Source organism: Eutrigla gurnardus, assembly GCF_963514095.1.
Source record: "Eutrigla gurnardus genome assembly, chromosome: 3".
Lineage (NCBI taxonomy): Eukaryota > Metazoa > Chordata > Actinopteri > Perciformes > Triglidae > Eutrigla > Eutrigla gurnardus.
In genome coordinates this window covers 12,386,911-12,402,626 of record NC_139917.1, presented here as the reverse complement: position 1 = coordinate 12,402,626, position 15,716 = coordinate 12,386,911, and the positions used below count along the sequence as shown (strand labels likewise).

The 15,716-nt window shown below is 40.2% G+C and overlaps 1 long non-coding RNA gene across 1 annotated transcript; it reads left to right on the top strand.

Moving 5' to 3' along the window:
- The first annotated feature begins 290 nt into the window (after nucleotides 1–290).
- Nucleotides 291–11,452, top strand: LOC311010913. Its single transcript, XR_014596839.1, has 4 exons — nucleotides 291–471; nucleotides 9,642–9,743; nucleotides 10,296–10,395; nucleotides 10,598–11,452. It is a non-coding gene; the product is annotated as an uncharacterized lncRNA (long non-coding RNA).
- Nucleotides 11,453–15,716: the final 4,264 nt, after the last annotated feature.

The window sequence follows — 15,716 nt, the reverse complement described above, 5'->3', positions numbered from 1 at the left end:
ATTATTTGATAGACTGTTAGGACCTGGAGTTCAGGCTTTTTCTGTTTTTTCTTTGCTTGGACATCGTGAGAACCATGAGTTGATCTCTAAGGCAATTTTGCAATTCCTGCGCAATACAGGATTATATGTGAAAATATAGTTCACCATCGGACCTGCGGAGGGCAGTAATACGCTAAATAGCGTTTAAACTGCCGGAATTGCACAAGAAGAAGAAGAAGAAGAGCGCCATTTGGGGAAACGAAAAGCGAGGGTGGTCTCAACTAGAGCACTTTTGCAGTGCTCTAGTCTCAACATGGATGAATTAAAGCAAGGATTAACCTATTTATTGCGTGCAAGAGATACTGTTGACAATCGAAGAAAGATTGTTCTTTGGATGCAGAGGAAGGGACTCTTGAAGCGCCAAATGATGTGTAAATCATGTGATACTCCGATGACTGCTGTGCAGGTTTCAAGACAGGACGGCTTCCACTGGTAAGAAAAGCTAGCTAGCCACTTTCAACAAGACTAACGTTAGTGGAAATGTTTTGCTCGTGTTTGTAAAATATATTGTCTTGTTTTTGAAAAAAAAATGCTATACCATATTATTTACGCCTTGCAGTCTGACCCGTTTTACGTCAACCTCCACTGAGAGTGCTGACTTTTGCTTTTTCCAAGCCCTCACCTGACTGCCATCAATATTAACCCTCTGAGACCCATTGTGGCGTATACGCTACAAATAATCATGTTGTCTTTAGAGCGTCATAACTCCGTAATGGTTTGCGCTAGAAACATGCGGATTATTTCCTCTTAATCTAGAGAAACGGGGCTAAGCAACGGTACCCTGCTTGTCCATGTGAGCGATTTATTTCTGACAACAAAATGAATGCGTAAAGTAGTAAAATATGTGAATCGATGTCTCCTCGTTTCCGCGGCGCATTTCTCCGTTTTGTTTATGTATATCGATCACTTCTCATCCGCCATCTTGCTCGTGACGTATAGAGTCACGTTTATGCATCGGACATTCGCATTGGCTCCCGTAGCGGCTTTTACAGCCAATCGGAAAGCCTGATTTACGCTTGGCCGTGAGTCGTGTTTGCCCAAACGGGAGACACGGAGGAGTTCAGAGCAGAGAAAAGAACGGTCAAAAAGTTACTGTAGTGATAGAGAAAGTTAAATACATAAATGGCACATAAGAAGTACATTATTACGGAGCCCCTTAGGGGACATGGGGGGGAAAAAAATTGGTGGGTGAAAAAAAAAAAAACCTGTACTAAGGTTTTGCGAGATCCTGCAAAGGTTTTTGCGAGATCTCGCAAAAGTTTTGCGAGATCTCGCAAAAGTATGTCAATATATATCCGGGTCAGGGAAACCGGAAACAAAACAAACAAATGCAAACATGGAGCGCGCACACCCGTGGGAGAGGATTATCGAGTTTTATTTTGAGATTGGCCTCAAATATAAAGACATTAAATCAGTGCTTGGCAGTAGACACGGTTTTCTCATAAGTGAGAGGCATCTGAAGAGACTACTAAACGCAAGGGGACTCTTTCGTCGTAAAGCGTTCTCTGATCTTGCGGTCCTGGTTGAATTCATAAGCAACCAACTGCAATACTCTGGACAGCTTCACGGATATCGTTGGATGTACGCCAAATGCAGAGAATATGGACTACGAGTGAGGAAAGAGGATGTGCGCTTGGTGTTGAAGGAGCTGGATCCAAGAGGAGTGTCATTAAGACAAGCAGGACGTCTCAGACGACGGAGCTACTTCTCAAAAGGGCCGAACTTCATCTGGCACTTGGACTCGTATGATAAACTGAAGCCATATGGCATTTGTGTCAATGGAGCTATTGATGGCTACTCAAGAAAAATAATCTGGCTTAATGCGTACACAACAAGTAGTGACCCAAAGTTGATCGGAGGTTATTACATAGAAGCAGTGCAGCGTTTAGGGGGCTGCCCTAGAATTGTTCGAGGCGATCTTGGAACCGAAAATGGCTATGTCAGAGGCTTTCAGCGTTTCCTCATCCCCGTTGACCCAGACGACACCCTTGATAGTTACATGGAGGGAGCCAGCACCGCCAATCAAAGGATTGAGTATTGGTGGGGTTTTCTTCGCAACCAGTGTGTGGAGTTCTGGTTATCCTTGTTTGCAGACCTCAGAGACAACGGGTTCTTCGATGGTGGATTTCTGGACAAAGGCCTCCTTCAGTTTTGTTGCATGGGACTCATTCAGGTGAGTGTGTGTGTGTGTGTGTGTGTGTGTGTGTGTGTGTGTGTGTGTGTGTGTGTGTGTGTGTGTGTGTGTGTGTGTGTGTGTGTGTGTGTGTGTGTGTGTGTGTAAGAGAGGAGGGGTAGGAACAGAAGGAAGGGAGGAAGAGATACAGAGAGGGAGGGATGGGAGAGAAAGAGGCAGAGAGGATAGGAGAGAAAGAGGATGGGAGGGAGAGAATACAAAGGCAGAGAGGGAGGGGTAAGTTTATATGTATGAACAGTTCTTCCTATAAGTATTTGTATCTCCTTTTTAACAGGATGAGTTGGATGACACTGCACAGGTTTGGAACGCACACACCATCAGGCCATCGAGAAACAGAAACGTCCCCAGCGGTCGGCCCAATGTGATGTATGCATTGCCTGAACTCTACGGAACAAGAGACTTCCTGTCCCCAGTTGATGATGAACATATCCAACTGTGCAAAGATCAATGTGTCTTTCGCCGGACGATTCCATGTGATTCAGATGTATATGAACTATGCAATATCTTTATGGCCGAGTCCCATCAGACTCTACCGACAGATCCGTATCAGGCTGTGAACTTGTATATGCACCTAAGAGAAACCATTAGTGCATCTCTGTAAGTCGGAAGTATTTTTCCTTGCTGTCATATCCCTTTTTAAAGTTTGTTTTTAATGATATTCTCAGTGTTGGTCAACACAGAAGCATGGGGTCTCCTGGAAAATGTAACCATACCATCCCATGCCATATGTTCATCTTCTATTACTTTAAATTATTGGATTGATGTATGGATCAAGGTACAACAGCAATGAACTGGTGTTGCTTTAGAGATAAAGCCTATCAAAAGTGGAATCAAACCTGTGTAAACTTCAGAACTAATACTAAAACATACTGTCCACTTATAACTCCATCAATTGATGGAAAATAATGTTAAAATTGTGATAATTATTCAATTGTAACTTTTTATGCAAAAGAGCAATAAAGTTAGTGCTGAATGTGAATATTTTCTGTTTTTCTATTCTTTTATGAAGATTCATGAATATCTTTGGGCTCCAGGAACTTCTGATGACTTCTTCACTTTTGTAAGTGATAGCATGTGTTTTAGAACTTGGACACAAACATCACCTCTGTGAAAATGAATAGGACTTTTATTACTTCTCGAACCAAGTAGTACAAATATCAAGTGACAGTAGAAAAGCACAGGAAAATATTGTGCAGGAACAATCTGGGTTGCCACTAGCCAAACTGCTGTGATGTGACTTCTCTAACACCTCAACATCAGCAATTCATTAACAGTTCTACCTGTGATAGACAACTCCATATTCTATCTTTTTTATTAAAACAACTTTTGCCTTCAGCTGAACTCAGCTCAAATTGATGGAAATGAAATGAAAACTGCAGTCATTTTCAAAGGATAATAAAAAAAAATTAAACCAATGTGAAAACTATGGTGGTGTACTATTGCATCAACAGAAAATAGAATTTCAGACTGCTCACCATATGGTTCAGTGCATCAATGACAAAACAAACAACAAAAAATGTAATATAAATAAAATATAATCAGCTATGCCACGATGAGGCTTGTTACTATTAGGCCTGAACAGGACTGCTCTCAAGTTCACAGGATGTCCATTTCAAAGTAGTTGCTGGACAGGATGTTGTCAAACTCTGTGCGAAATTCAGGGTAGGAAGTGTATGTACATGGCACTTCAAGTGTTGCCCCACAGGTATGAGCAACAGGCCTTCTGTTGAGCCCAGTTTCAGCATTAAAGCATATCAGGATTTTGTCAACACATATGACAGAGGAACCAGTGCAGAAGCACAGGATTTTTTCAGCTTTGGTTTGGTCAGCGTTTTTCACATAACGTTGAAGATGGTTAAAGGTTGACTGTTCGCTCGGAGACAGTACCACCTTTGTAGTTTCAAACATTTGCAACACTCTTTTTCCTGTGGCCTTCTTTGACTCATACAGAGACAACAAACTTTCCTTGTTTGACAGTTTGAGCTGTACAAGTGACATGGGTGTGGAGAAGCAATTGACTATATATTTTGGCTCTTGCAGAATGGCTTTATGAGCCATTGATTCTATGGCAGGCTTCATGCTGTTCTTTGGAGGTAGGAAATGGGAACCCATCCTTGTAAAAAGGTCGAGCAAGTCCTCTTCATCACTTTCCTCTGTTGTGCCTTGGAGAGCCTTCTCAACAGCAGATCTCTCAACTGGAGGAAGGTAGTTGAGAAACGATGTCATCAGGATGTCTGCATCAACCGAGTCAATTCCATGTACGCAGGCTAAAATGAAAGCCTTTGATAGCCTCACTGGCATGACACCGTAGTCAAGTAGTCCTTTTACCCAGATCCGTCCAACTGCTTGCCATTCAGCCTCACAGAAATCTGGCCTCAGCCTCGGAACTCGCTCCGTTTCCCCTTCACACTGTTCAAGAAATTGCTCCCAGAATGCAGTGTAAACCTCCCTTGACACTCCAGCATCATCGATAGCTTTTTCATTTATAAAGTCCATCTTTAGAGTCAAATTCATTATGCTGCTGTCCATAAATACTGCCAAAAGATCTTCAACAACCTTTATCCTGCAAATTGATGCACTTCGTTGGCTCAGTGGATTTCCTGGGTTGCTGGCTGAGGCTGATGGGGGAAGCTGGCTGCTTGAGTTTAAAGGCAAATCTTGTAGTAAGGAATCCAGTCCACTGTCCTGCTAGAAGAACAAAACATACACATAATAAAAACAGAGTGGTCAATGAAAGAAGTAGAGGCCAAAGTATGCTAACTTCTAGTATGTTTGTGGGGGTTAGAGTTAGTTTATAACACATGCTTTTTATTCAAAATATGCTATCTCCTATCCCAAGACAAGTTAACCCTGACAACATCAGTATGACATCATCACAGTTACTTTTTCAGACTTGACAGAGTTCCTCCAGAGCCTCACAGGACATGATATAAATGATATACAAAGCTCCATTGCATCACATCTTTACAGTTATGTGAAATCATACAGTAGTTAAAAGCATGTGTTCAGGGTTGCTTACCTGTGCAGTTTGCAATGCCTGCTCATGTATGGACTGCACATCTAGTGTAGGCAGGCCATTAGCTGAAGGCAATGGGAGTTGTAAATCCTGGATAGGTACTCCATTCACCTCAGCACTCTGAAGAATAAAATAAGTTACATATTAGTTGACAGCAGACACTTTGACCCTACAAGTCTATGATGTCATTGCGGACTGTAGTTTATAAGTCTTTCTAAATGAGTCTTCTACATCAAATTAACTTCTAGTTAAAACCAAGGACACTCAAGAGATAGTCTGTAAAACATCCACTTTTTTGGAGAAATGCAAAGAAATTAAACCTCTCAAATTTCAGAGAGAGAATTATAATAAAGTCACAAATCAGTGTTTCAAAAATTGCTGCACAATCCCAGGAATTAGGTCAAAAGGACTCTGTTGACTTCCACTACTACAACTATTCTGCAGCTTGTTATATCTAACAACTGGTATTTGTTTTTAATACAATTTGTGCATGTCATACCACTATACATTAGAAATTGAAGTTCAGGAAAAAAGACATTTGATAGAGAAATGTGAATTGTTGAAGTTGTGAAAGCAAACATACCTGGCTGAAGAGAGTAAATTCTTACACTAAGATCATACAGTGGAATTCCACAGGTTTTCCATCAGCTCTCAATTGATTTTTTGCTATTCAAATGCTTCAAAGTAGCATAATCAATTATTGTTGCAGCAAAATGAAGCTCTAAATAAACATGGAGTGAACTAAGTACAGTAGGTGTTCCCCAGCACTTTAGGTTATTTCATTAATGTGCCCATGTAATACTGGGGGAACAGAACACTGCATATGTCATAAAAATATATAACATGGTGAATTTTTTTAAAGTATGAATGCACAATTGAATTTTTTAATTAATAGAATCAAATTTACTATTAATATAGCACTACATTTCTGTATTTTGTCTTTTTCTTTTCTTTGTTTTTACTGGTTTTAATACCTGTATTAGTATTTCTACCTCCTTACCCCAAAACATTACTGATCTTATCATATTACCTGTGTGACATCCTCATTGTTGACGTAATTAAATGTTATCACAACTGTCTCGTCACCATCTGCTCCGCCAAGGTCATAGGGATCCCATGCAATTGTATCTGCCTCGTCTACTTCTTGAACATCTTCACAGGTGTCATGACACATGTGCTCAGGCTCTGTTTGTGGGAAGTCTTTGGGAACTGCGCCGGTCAGATCAATGATTTCAAAGCAGGAGCCCAGGAAATCATTAGAAGGCAGGAAATGATTCCAAACTTTATCATCATCATCATCCCTTGCGTTGCTGTCCTGCCCTTGGCCAATGAGAGTTTGTTTAATGTCTGTTGAATGAGAGGGATGTGATTTTCCTGGCCCTTGTGCTGTCACAGTCTCAGATATTGCTCTTGGTTTTTTAGATCTTGGTTGCATCTGGAAATGCAGATTCTGCAACAAATAAGACACATGTTTTCAATGTTGTTGTCAGCAGTAATTTAAAGTCATGGCAAGGAGAAACACATGTTCCACATTTAATATTAAACGGTGTTCCAAAAAATACATATGGCTCAGAGAAGCTCCACTAAAGTCAATTAAGAAGAAAGGACAACAATTTTTTAGATTTTCTTTCATTTTCCCTCAGTCTGTATGATACATTAGCAGCAAACATATACATACAGTATATAAAGGGGATATTCTGTCATTTATAAAATGTTTCTTACTGGTGAAAAAAAGGTGTGTACCACACTCAGCCAATGTATTAATGAATACAACTGAGTAAGCATTGTATTAATATAGTAATCCAAAAATTAAAAAACATTAAAAATACATGTGTTAAGTTGCAACAAAAAATGTATCTGACCACAAATGTAAACAATAAAGTCCTAGTAAAAGTGTATCCGACAGAGGTGCATGTATATGTAGATGAAAGTTTCTGACACACTGGGTGACTGTTGGCACACAGAGGAACCTCTCTCTCTCTCTTATGGAATACATGTGCATTACCTTCTAATTAAGTTATTACCTTAAGTGCAATCTCTGAGGAAATTGTCTTTCCATCGGTCCCTGTCATCATTATCATAACTTTATTTATTACAAATATATTTCCTACTGCCACAAACCTGTTCACTGTTGTCACTGTCAGATGAATGCGTATGATCCAGCAGATCTGTAATCGAATCATCTGCATCGATGCAAGATCCATCTTTAGTCAGCTGTGAATCTGCTCCTTCGGTGATGCTGCCAGATAAATCCTCAGATAAGGAATCTTCAATACATTCACCCTCTTCACATGAGGATCGATCTGTTGAAGGTTCTTCTTGTTTTGTGCAAATGTAAAATCTAAGCAGCTTCAGTTTGCTTTTTTCATACAGTCTGCCAACAGTGTCATCAAAGGGGATCTTGTTCCTTTTAAAATCACAGATGTCAAAGGTAAACTCATCAGCTCACCCTTTTGTTGACTGTCCATCTGGGAAAAATAGGTCCTTTCCCATTTCCAAAATCTGAGCAACAGTTGTCTTTTTTTCCACAGTTGCATGTCTTGTTCCTCCGCCATTGCTGGTCCTTACTTGATGGTATTCATCACTGCCAAAATGAAGCCATCCAATTTCAATCTTCCTGGTGGTCTTTTCTCCTGCAGCATTTTTTTGTCTTGCCATCCCTTCACCTGTCTTTTTCGTGCTCCTATTTTATCTCTTAATCTCTGTATAAGAGTATCTTTATCAGTGCTGCACTTTGTTTGTTGACAGAAAGAGAGGACAGCTACTCGGTCACCATATGAAGTGATATATCGTGCCATTTGCTCATCAGTCATGATGGATAGCACTGCCTTGTCAACCTGCAAACATAATATAGAAGAAAAACTTTGAATGCTTACTTTGAACATGAATGATAAACACACATGCACGCACACACACACACGCACGCACACAGATCAAAAACCAGGACCCTTCTCATTCAGCACATTTATTTAGTCTGCTGCAGAAAGGTGTTCATGCCATGGTAACCACTTTTGATGGCGATAAAAGACACATAGCTTGACATAAAGCAAAGTAAAATTCATCACATATAACCCTAACGACTTAACGTTATGATTTTTTGACTGGTATAACTTACATTAGGGCAGGAAAGCGTTGAGCGCTGACATTAGTTTAAGCTAGCGTAACGTTAACGCTAACTCCATTTCCCCCTAACGTTACATTAGTCACTATCCCAGGCTCTGTGTTGTAACGTCAATTTATTGAATGACTTTTAAGCCCACCTTGTCTCTTTGCATACGCATAATGTCCTCTTTTGGGACATCTCTTGACTGCAGGAAGTGCTCCAAATCCTCCTCCATGACTCATGTTTTTGCTGGTCCCCAAATGGCCAAGTGACCGGAAGCGACCAGCATTTTTACAGCTTTTGCGAGATCCCATTAAGGTTTTGCGAGATCTCGCCAAAATCTTGCGAAAAAAGAAGTCATTTTTGCGAGATCTCGCAAAGGTTTTGCGGGATCCCGCAAAGATTTTGCGAGATCCCGCAAAGAGTTTTGCGAGATCCCGCAAAAATGACTTCTTTTTTTTTTTTTTCACCCATCTATTTTTTTTCCCCACATGTCCCCTAAGGGGCTCCGTACATTATATACACACATATTTAGGGCAGGGAGAGGAAAGGACGATTGCTGGCAAAAAAAAACGCCCATGGACACTACTCAAAAGAATATCCATATGTCCTAGACAAAAGCAGCTAGAAGCTTCAAATAACTTCTAAAACAATCCAAACAAGTGTGCTAAACTTTCTATGTTGAGCTTTTCTTTCGTTATAATGGTTTACAGTGCTTTTTTTAATAAAATGTTTAAAGATATAAGGTGCGTTATTATTTATTTTTAATTGATGGGCTAAAATCCCCTATTATAGTGTATATAAGTTTTTATTGAGTGATACACACAGTTAGCTGAGGTTGTGCTGATTCTGGGGATGTGTATAACTTGATGATACTCTAAAAAATGACAATTTTATAGGCAATACACAAAAGTATGACAAGACGGAAAGTTCTCTATGTGGGTCTCAGAGGGTTAAAATGCCTCACAGCGTGTTCCCCGATATCACTGCAGCATATTTCAAAGCCTCAACTTTAAATTTTACAGTGAATTTGCTCATTTTGTCTGTCTGAGAGTGCGCATACACGTGGATGAAGGGACGTGTGTGTTTATCGCTTGTTTATTTATTTAGACCTGTTATTAAAAGAGGCCGGTTGCTAATTTCGGCCGTCTTTAAATTGAGGAAATACAATATTTTTTTCTCTTTTGTATTTTTTTTAAATTTCTATTTAAAATATTCTACATTTTTAGGCTGCTGTCTGTGTTTGTAATGGATACATGATCAAGTACATGACCAAGTTGTTTTTACAGGATTTGCAGGCGACACAGAGGAAGAAGTGTTTCAGTTCACCAAGGATCCATGTTTTACAAGTCCCGCAGATCCCTCCAGAACCACCTGGAATTCATTTACAGGTGGGTTTGTTTTGTCTGTTGCTGATGGAACTCAGTTGAAATCAGACCAATGACTAAATAAAGCTATCTTGTCTGCGCAGTGTTAAGATATCACTTAAAGGTAAAGAGTACATGCAGGTGTTTTATTCTGAAAGTGACAGGACATAAAAGTGGTAACTTGAAGACCGAGTAAACTGATATCCAACCAGGATACCACCACTACTATGCTTCAATATGCAGTTTGCTATGGACTGACTCAATGGGTAAAAGTATGTCAGCTCTGTAAGAGGGAGGAGACAGAGACAATGTGTTACCATGGTAACTGACCCAGAGTTTACAACAATGCATTTATGTTATTACTGTGCAGCACTTTAGTCAACCTTGTTGTTTCAAAATGTGCTCTATTGAAGTTGGTGGTATATAATTGAAAACCCAGAGTTTCTCTCCTCTCATTTCTACTTTCTGGAATAGGCCTTGGGCTCTTAGAATTAAAAAAAACAATCAGTGTGAGTTTTTATATTCAGTTTTTATCCATTGGGCTAGTGATCTGTTCTTGTTTTCATGTCTTTGTAGATTTTCCCAGGGACTGCGCTTGAGACAAGTTGACCTTATCGAGGACGGTGTTGCAGCAAGTAGCAGAACCTTAACAAAGATGGCTTCGTCTCTGAGAAAAGTATGTCACACCACATTTTCCTTTAGTAAAATTAGAAATACCATTGGTAAACTGGCTTATAAGCCACATCAAGGTAATTAGAGATCCTTCATTGCTCAAAAAATATGGTTGGCTATACATTATTCTCTTATGTCAGAAACCAGACTTTCCAGTTAGTATTTAGCAGTTAGTAATGTTGTGCTTTGTGTTTTCCTATATGCAGGTCTGCAGACGTGCTATTCACAAGTTGCGCAGTCAAGGTAAAATGAAAGTTGGCGGCCGACATAGCTTTGTTATGCTGGATGAAAGTAAATTCTCACACAAAAGGAAGGTAAGATACATTTGCTCAATATGTGGAACTTTATTTGATAGAACCAGTTTTCAAATGACAAAGTAAATCATCCCATTTGAAATTGATAGTTGATTGTACTTGTGCTGTTTTTTGTTGGTTATGGCTGTTAGACTGAAATGAGTAAACAAATAATAGACCTTATGATTTATTCCTTGACCAGCAAAATTAATAATCCATCTGTGTACTATGAAGTTAGACTCAAGTCTTTTGAACACCCATGTAAATTGAATTTCAAAGTGCTTGTATTAATTTGATGTACTATATCCCTAACAATGTTTGACAGTACAACCGTGGGAGGATGGGACCAGCATGGAGACGGAATAAAAAATGGGTCTTTGGCATCTTGGAAGTATCACATACCACCAGGAGACCCATTCTCAAGATTGTGAGGAGGCGTTCCACAGACCAGCTTCTGCCTATCATAAAGCACCATGTTAAGAGAGGATCAAGCATTGTGACTGATGAGTGGAGAGCTTACAAGAGAGCACTGTCAGAGGAAGGATACGATCATCATACTGTCTGCCACAAGAGACACTTTGTAGATCCTGTTTCCAGAGGTCACACACAGAATTTAGAGAGAGCCTGGCAAACCTTTAAATGTGATGTTTGGCGTCATAGAGGAAATAGGAGTACAGGGCTTTTAAAAGAACATTTACGAGTTATTGAGTGGGAGTATTGGCTTGGACGATGTCACAGATATGGCATCCTTGGCCGGCTCATTCATGATCTAAGGGAATTCAACATTCATGAATGTAAATAGAGATAGACCTTTACAGTGGCATAGTTTCATGTGGGGGCCTGGAATGAGCAGGAAAAAAAGCTGTCAACATTCATTGATAGGTGCCGCAGTGCCATGACCCCAGAGGTCAAAGAAAAGATTTTGAAAATGAAGGAAGAGGGCACTCAGCTTGCAATCGCCACCCAGTTATAAACATGTGAATTGTTTTATTAAAGGTTACTGTAGGTTGGCAGTTCACACCTACAGTATGTAGTATGTTACATTTGTATATTTGTAGCAGTGGCTTGAAGTAGTTTCCATGCCCATGTTTGCACTTTACAGTTTATTAAGAAAGAAGTTAAAACCTGGATTTTTCACCTTCTCACCGCCAGCTCATTCGTGATAGGAGGAAATTCAACACTCATGAATGTAAATAGAGACCAGTGGCTGCATAGTTTCACAAGTAGATGCATCTAAATCCTACGCATTTAACGTTTAAGATGGTAGAACAGTTAACAGTGAAATTAACACAACTGTTTTCATTGGTAAAATAAAGCTTGAAAAATGTACTATGTCTTTTTCTCCCTTTTTGTGTTTTATACCTTAAACAGTAACTAAACCCCAAAACCAATGTTTTCAGCTGTAAACTATTATGTCTGTATTTAGTAGTGTTGGTGATTGATTCAGGTCCAAATCTGTAAATCTTCAAAATATACATTTTGTGGTCAAAATATGCACGTGGATTGCCCCCTACAGGTTGAAACCAAGCTTTACAGTTATATTCCTAATCTTAGTGTAATTCTCTATATTTGGTATCTGACAAAATGACTTATGATGCAGCATAGCTTCTTTTAAATGCATGCAAATGTGTTACACTTTACTTAACGCCAACAATGAAACATCATGATTAGGTATACTGCATTATAGATGCATCAATATGAACCTCACTTTACTTAAAGAATACATTGATAACTTATATATACTTATGGCATCCTATGAGTCCTTATAACAGTTGATTGTTGAGTGTGTGTATAGAGGGGTATAAGTAGTTATAATGTATTATAAGTCCCAGCAGCCAGCCTGTAGTTTATAACCGGTCAAGAGCACTCATAAGGCCCTTGGATTTATAAGTCAGTATAAGCTAGATTTATAACTGTTGATATAGTGCATCATAAAGCTTTATGTGTGTCTATGAGTGTAGTTGTAATGCATTATGATTGATTATGATGAGCATTATAATTTACTATGAATGTGCTCATAATGCACTATAGATGTGGTCTTCATAGAAAGTGTTACCACTTCTTTTTACAATTTTTACGAGTTTTTTTGAGGCTAGCCTTGTGTCTAAAATTTTAAGTAGCGCTACTGTGTCAATTTGGTTTTTGTCACAAATCTTTTAACTAGGAAAATAGGTGTGCACACACATGGAACAATAATGCCTAATTTGAATAAAGATTCCAATATAATTTTTATACCATCGAAGGCTTCTTGTTTGAGTGGGTATTGTTTAAGGCATGGCCTATAATAACATTTGGGGTGCACTATCAATAGTGCGGCGCCTTTCATGAGTCCCACATCATATTTATGAGTGGTCCATAAGGAGGAACCTGGGACAGCGCAGGGTTTTCTATCCACTGGTATCAGTGAATACAAATCCGTGCTGTTCTTTACAGTACTGTTCTCATTCCTGCGGTTTTCAACACTTTACCGCTATATGGGATCCCTTGCAGCAACCGGTCTGAACTCTATAAGGCCAAGACAACGCTGCAACCACGGCTCCCCGTTTCATTCTTCGCGCTTGTCTCCCCTTACAACGACGGTTGCCCATCCCTAGTTATCTGGCTCATTACCCGCTGTGCACGTCAATGAATTACCAGGATTCACCGGCATATACTAACGAATAAATACAGGTTTAACTATGACACGTCTGTCAACAACTCTCAATGGTTGTGAGAAATACGTATTCAACAATCTTTTGCTCTGACTCTGTAGGCTGTTTTAGACAATTAAAAATTTCTCACCACGTTTTCTGTTGTCCTTTCAACTGGATTGGATCGGCAATCGGGGCTCCGCTGGAGGGCAGCTTCTCACACCTTACGGCCTCCTGTCCATCCAACGGAGTCCAGATTACACGTCCAATCCCATCCTCGTCGCCAAGTTTGTGGTGGAAATCCGTTTATGATCACCTGATGAGAAATAAGAATACAACTCCTAACAGCGCTTTTAGTAATTTATTCTATAAAGAGTCCAAAACAGGCTAGCAGTCGCTACAGACAGACTGTAAACAGACAAAGTCTAATAAGTCAAAGCCCTCGCAAACAGGGTGTCCAAGCGGACCGCATCACCGACATACAGCTTCAGAGCAAACTATCTGGCCAGATAGGGGCAGACTCCTTAAGAGTCTGACCCAGTCTTCAGTCTTGAGAAGGGCTTTTTATACAGTTGTTTGTGATGTGTCATCAGAGAAGCATTGTTCCATTGTTTGTGTAGACGGAGAACTTTGTCCAGAATGTGGTGTTTGAACCACTCATCAGTGTCCATAGATCCATATTGACTTGCCAGCTGTGCTGGTGTCACAAGATGCATTTCACAACTCATGTAACACATGACATGACATAAGTGCAGAATACAGGTTACCTCATGACACTTGGAATAGTATGAGTTAAAACTACTCAAACTACTAATTATACTATAAGGAAATGAAAAATTCCCATCACATCATCCAGTCATAAAAGAAGACAGAGCTACGACGAAATTGAGACCCTACCCTAACCCTTTTTGGTTGGAGGACGACTGCAAAAAACAAATTGGGCTTATGGCCAAAAACATCCATGGATTTTGCCGTCAGAGGATACGTTTTCCGAGTTGTTAATAAAAAGGTCCCACGATGACGTCATGCACTCTGGTCTACAGGACACCTCTACCCAAGTCAGAGAAAGGTATTGGCTTGTAAGAGGCAGACAAATCACGAAGAAAATTTTGGAAAAATGTTTGATATGTCGTAAAAGTAAGGTCAAAGCTGGCCAACAACCTTTTGCACCATTACCACGTGATCGTATTACAGAGGCTCAGCCATTTGAAGTGGTCGGTGTAGATTTTGCCGGTCCCTTACTTGTTAAACCAGATAGACAGAAAACGTATGTCGCTCTGTTCACATGTGCAGTTACGCGAGCAGTCCATCTGGAGCTAGTCTCTGACTTATCCACAGATACGTTTTTGCTGTCTTTTCGAAGATTTATTGCACGAAGAGGAATCTGCACTACTATCTATTCTGACAATGCTAAAACCTTTAAGCGAGCAGAACAGGATTTAAAGGAATTGTGGAATGTGATGAAAGGAGAAAATATGAAAAAAACTTTTTTTCTGGAAGGAAAATCACATGGAAATACATAGTAGAAAGAGCTGCATGGTGGGGCGGGATGTGGGAACGTCTTGTTCGCTCCATCAAAACCTGCATCAGGAAAGTCCTTGGGAGGGCCTATCTGACGTATGAGGAGATGCAAACTTTGTTAACAGAAGTGGAAGCAGTGATCAATTCAAGGCCGCTTACCTATTTGCATACTGACTCTCAGGATCCATCACCCCTCACCCCAGCTCATTTTTTGATTGGACAAAGAATAACCACTTTACCCTCTCAGCCTGTTCAGGTCACAGACAATAGGAAGGTGGATGGAGAACAGCTGACGAAGCGCTGGAGCTACAGCCGCAAACTGGTGGGTGAGTTTTGGAACAGATGGAAAACAGAATATCTGATGGAGTTGCGTTCCGCTCCCTGTACCAGAAATGTGAAATCGACTTTATTCAAGGTTGGAGATTTTGTTCTTGTTCATGATGAAAGGCTGCCACGTCACATGTGGAGGATGGGTCCAGTGGAGGAAGTGTTTCAAGGCCGTGATGGAAAAGTAAGATCATCTATTCGATTAACTTTCAACATTATTCTAAGACCTATTCAACTGCTTTATCATCTGGAAGTAGAGTGATGAACGTGTTAAACGTCCATCGGCCCGGAGTTTGTTGCGGTTCTAACCTGTCACCTTCAGCACCCTGGACAGTGCCGCAGAGGAGCCGCGGAGAGGCCGCAGTTGAGTGCGTCTGCGCTCAGAGCTCATTAGGACCTGATGTGCGTCACCTGGGAGACAACAGGCGCTCGGCTATCTACTGCTAATGTCTACGGGGTGATTTGAGGTGAGTAACTTCATGCTAAAACACACATATTTATGTCGTTTTGCAACACTATTTGAGCGCCGTGGTGTCTCGTACGGACCCAACCTG